We start from the raw sequence: 5,073 nt of genomic DNA, 5'->3' as shown, positions 1-5,073 counted from the left end.
AACCCCCAGAGCCTACAAATGTATTTTTGAGGTATATTGCCCCTCTTAGTTTGCAAGGCAGTTTGGGTTTACTCAGGGGATCCCTATCCCTCTCTGCAGCTTTTTTAATTCTGACCTTGAGACCAAAAATTTGAAAGTGCCAAAATCTAGGTTGGACGAGGCCATAATCAAAGTTGTACATGATTTCTCCAACTTTGAATTTGTGCCCTTTCACCAATCACAGTGGGGTTATGAAGAGGTTCCAAGACTGGTGGATAGCCAATGTGGAGGTGCACCTTGCCACTTCCACTTTGGACTTACTGAAGGAGCTATTCCATCCTAAGGTGGGAAAACCACAGTGAGAACCCGAATATAAAAATTAAGTAAATAATTAAATAATAATATTACAATCTCAAATATTTTGGTGGTGAATTCTAAGGTGCAAATTAAATATTATTGGAGGATCTTTTAATTAATTTTAAACCTAAAATAAATTTATGGTGAAAGTCTTTAATTTAGAGACAAGGTTTATTATAAAAATAAAAATAAAAAGAGAGAGAGAGGAGGGTGTGACTTGAACTCTAAACCACAAGGTTAATATATAAGATTCCTACCATTTGAGTTACATGTAACTTATACATATGTTTTGTATATTTATCTATTTATTTGATCTATGTGTGCCCACCACTAGTATAAAATAAAATAAACACAAACCCTACTCTATTATTTGTTCACCACATAGGGAAACAACAGCAGCCACGGGAGAAGGTTTGAGAGAAGGAAAAAAAAAGAAGAAGATGTTGCAATCAAAGAACTTTTGGGTGTGTTGTGTTGTGTGTGATCATCAAAGGTTAGCCCTCTTAGGTTTTCTTCTCTTCTTTCTTTGTTCTATCCTTATTCTATAATTATTTTATTCATTCATGGAGAGGTTGTAGGTTTATGTATTGTGTATATAGATATCCTATTAAGAAACTTGAGGAGCTAAATTTATGTGTAAAGATTGGGTGTAATTTTCAGTCCAAAAAATTCTGCACAGAATCGCAAACTTTAAAAATCAAGAAACCGTATCAAACGGATGAATTTTAATCTGAAATTTTTACAGTAGATCAATTACACATTGAATTGCATATCTGAATTTTTTCATAATTTTTGGGAGTCGAAATCCATATAAATTGAGGTATTCAAATCTGTCCAGGAAACCAGTCCGAAACAGTAAATTCGGGATTGTTGTTCTCTTTGGGTATAAATCCAAAAATTATCAAATTAGTGTCATTAGAACCGGTTACGAGTCTAGTTTCGTACATTTTTTTCCTTGCATTGATTGCTCGTGTATGTTAAGAGAACCGTCAATTTCTTTAAAGTGCTGCAGAAAACAACCTGTTTGGATATAATTAATTGTAGAAAATTATTTTTTTAAGCAAATCAAGTGAAACCAATTGGGTTTGAAACTTAGGATATATTAGATCATATCTGGAGGTTATTAGAATTTTTCGAATAGCGTGGAGTGGGTTTTGAAATTTTCAAAGTCAGCGAATAGGTTGGGAAGGCTTGTTTGAAATTCTGTTTTATCTTAAAGTCACATTTAATTAAGTTTCAACCGGAACCCATGTCTTGGGTGATTTTAAACCTTGAAGAACATGAACTTAGGTAATATTTAAGAGTAACGGTGAGTTGGGTTGAGCCGTGTTAGTGCGCTTTAGTTTGAGGTTACTTAGTTCCTATTTTTTTAGTATTTTTAAATTAGTTGTGACGTGTAGTTTTTATACTTGGTTCAGGGCACTAGTTGGACTTTTACACTCTATTCGATTCAAGGACTATATCATTTCGTTTCAGGTGAGTAGTTTCATGCTACATATTTTTATAAATGTTCCCCTACCCTAAATTGTTGGAAAATCAAATTGTTGTTTCAAGACTAAACTGTTTTGATAAATTATTATATTATCAATTGAATCAAATTATTTCTGAAACATGTGTGAACTTGGCATACTGTAAACTATTTGTTTTGGTCTCATGTTTATAATGATGAACCACCATGTTTTGCAAAACTGATGTGTATTGATTATTGGGACCATGTGTGTATTTAGTTCAGGGAAATTATTCCACTGTGTGTGGTGACTCTGGCCACTAGGGAACAGATCCGGGTTGGGCCGTGATGACTCTAGTGCTCAACGATTGTAAGGAACAGACCTTTAAAAACAACTAGGTGACCTTCAATCGGATCGTCTTTGAGAAAAGGCCCAGGTGCCACCCTGAGGATGACTCTTAGTTCGGTTTTGGATCCAACGGGGCTTATAGCCTGAGAAATGTGTGGCAGATTATTTGTTTTTATTGGTACCCAGAAAATTATTGGTGTTCATGTTATAATCTGTTTTAAGTGGAAAATGTCGTTTATCATGTTCTTGCGAGACATGAGTATTTTAAGTGTTGATTTGTGGAACCTTCTTTTTGAAACAGATTGTATTTACCAAACTGTATGTCAATCTAGTTTCTGTGATATATATCTTATTTTGGAATTGAACCCTGTTTTCAAAACTGTATTTACTATCCATGTTGCTACTCACTGAGCTATCAGCTGACTTAGTTGTTTACCATTTCCAGGTGTTAGATGGACTTAGAGTGGACTCATGGCGTAGCGGGGACTCAATTACATGGACCTCTAGGGCATTTATTTAATTTTCTTTTAGGTTGCTTTGTCGAGTTTTGTGCATACTTTGTGATTGGGTTTTATTTAGAATTATTTTATTTTGTGGGTTGTTTATATCCCATAAGTTTGGATGGCTTTTGATTACGGTTGATTTTGCCGTTTATAATTGTGGCATGTCTGGATTGAGTTTTGGTTATTTATTATTGGACTATTGTTCAGTTGTTCAATGTGATTGGATTCGTGTTTAGGCTTACGTGTGCCTTGGGCTAAGTCCCTATGGGCCACGGCCGGTCATACCCGGATTTGGGGTGTGACAACCACAACCAAGGAGACTGGCATCACCATAGCTTCCTCCCCTGCTACCTTAACCCCTTCTGCTTCAACTCGCTTACCCAGAAATACTAAGGCTTCTTTTAAGAAATGTATGGGCTTTGTCATTTCTTTTGTATGTCCTTTCCCTCTTCTATATTGTTCTTTTACTCAGTGTTTCTTTTAATGGTATAGATGTTTCACAAGAGTCTATACCTCAAAGAACACAATTCCTGAAAACACTGAAGGGAAAACAGTAGGAATTAAAGAAAATAAAGGCCCAACTCAAGCTTAAGCCTGTAGAAAAGGCACCTGGGGTTTCCTAGAGGCAGAGGAGGAAGAAAAAGAAAAATCTCCTCCTAAAAAGGAGAAAGATGCCAGTCTCTCCTACTACCAAACTCATCATGGATTTTGTCCATGAAATAGCTGCCAAGGCAGTAGAGATGGAGCAAGCCAAAGAGGTGATAGGCTTCCAAAGGTCAGAGAATGAAAGGCAACAAAAGATCTCAAAAAAGAAGGTCGTTGTTGCTGAGGCAGCACAAAAGGAGACTGTAAGGAAAAGTAGAGTTGTTGAACATCATACCCTTTCACAGCTCTCCAACTATCACTACTACAACTGCTGGTGCTAGTAAGTATCTTCAGCACTTTATAATGCCTTATGTTTTTCAAAACTTTTGTGTTAATATTGCCTTAGCACTTCTTTTGTTTCGAAATGCAGCAGTAACTAGCTTGCCCTTCTCTTATTCAATACTAGCCCTTTTTTCCCTAACTAGAACTGAAAGGCCACTTTTGAGTCCTTCTGAGCTAAAAAAACCAATAAAGGGAAAAAGATAAGGAGAGTCTAACCTGCCAATGAGTATAAAGCCCTTGTAAGCCATATTTCCAACCCCTACCTCCACACTCCCCATAGTTTTTTCCTTAATTCCTTCGAGGGTTGATATGCCAATCACCCTATCTTTTCCAACTCCTAGTTCGGCTAAGCTGCATAGTTTGCCCTTGGTATCCATCGCCTCATCCCTGCATACTCCTTTATCTTCCAGATTCTTGGCTACTTTTTTACCTTCTGAGAATACACCTGTTGCCGCTCCTATTTCAGTGGGAACTGGTACTTCTAGGGGTGACACTGGTGGTACTCCAATTCTTCCTCTACTACCTAGCTCTAGTCCCTCTTCCCTAGACTTGCTGGTAGCCAGGACAATAGATATTGCTGAGGAATCCTTCTCTCCTTCTCTTATACCAATGCTTCCAGCTATTCCTTCCACAAGTGACCCTTCTGTAATGCGATTTTCTGAAGAGGAGATGGACATCTTTGAAGTTCAGCTAGCAAGCTTATTTGACATATCCATACCAGCAATACCAACTGGCAGTGAAACTAAGCCGCTACTCTTGGCTGATTCTTTATTGGAGATAATCAAAAGCTCATCTGTTATTGAGACCATCACTCTCCTTCAGGTAGACATGGGCACTTGCTTGGAGTTACTGAGAACCTCCACAAGAATTCCATTCGAAGCTTTGCAGAAGCCAATCACTAAGAATGGATTCCTCAAATGCTGTCAAGTACTCAATCAATCTAATGTTTCCTGTAGAAACCATTTAACCTAGCAACATCAGCCATGGAATTCTATATCAATATCTACCAAATGGCTATAACTATAGAGAAGGAGCTGTTAAAAGACAAGGAGTTTGTCTCCCATATTCACTTTCAAGTGTCAGTACTAAAAGGGCAACACTTCTCTGCTTCTCAACTTCAAGCTCAACTATTGCATAGGAAGATAGAATTGGAGAAGGAGTTAGCAGTAGTTAACTTGGCTTTGGAGAAAAATGCAGAGAGGCTACATACTACTCACCAGGGGCAGTCCAATCGTAGGTAGGAGATAAACACAGATATACAATTATTCCTATCACTTAAGAGTAGAGACCTTATTGTAATGGAACAATTGAAACATTGTAATGAATTTTGGGCCAATTTATGGCACAATGTACTTAAATTTTTCTAAAATGACACATTATTTACACAAGTGTTTATTATTTCTCCTTGATGTTCCCATATAGTGTCTCTATACTCCTTGTGTCTACAGTTGGGTAATAAGGTTTCAAATATCTGTCATTAATTTTCTTGGGATGCACATATCTATTTAGAT

The 5,073-nt window shown here is 37.1% G+C and overlaps 1 long non-coding RNA gene across 1 annotated transcript; it reads left to right on the top strand.

Moving 5' to 3' along the window:
* Window positions 1-701: 701 nt before the first annotated feature.
* Window positions 702-2,850, top strand: LOC145800981 (uncharacterized). Its single transcript, XR_014341709.1, has 3 exons — window positions 702-829; window positions 1,755-1,812; window positions 2,578-2,850. It is a non-coding gene; the product is annotated as an uncharacterized LOC145800981 (long non-coding RNA).
* Window positions 2,851-5,073: the final 2,223 nt, after the last annotated feature.

This window comes from Camellia sinensis, chromosome 10 (genome assembly GCF_055761805.1).
Source record: "Camellia sinensis isolate YWXY chromosome 10, ASM5576180v1, whole genome shotgun sequence".
Lineage (NCBI taxonomy): Eukaryota > Viridiplantae > Streptophyta > Magnoliopsida > Ericales > Theaceae > Camellia > Camellia sinensis.
Note: the sequence above shows the minus strand (reverse complement) of the source record. Positions and strands in the feature narration are given on the sequence as shown.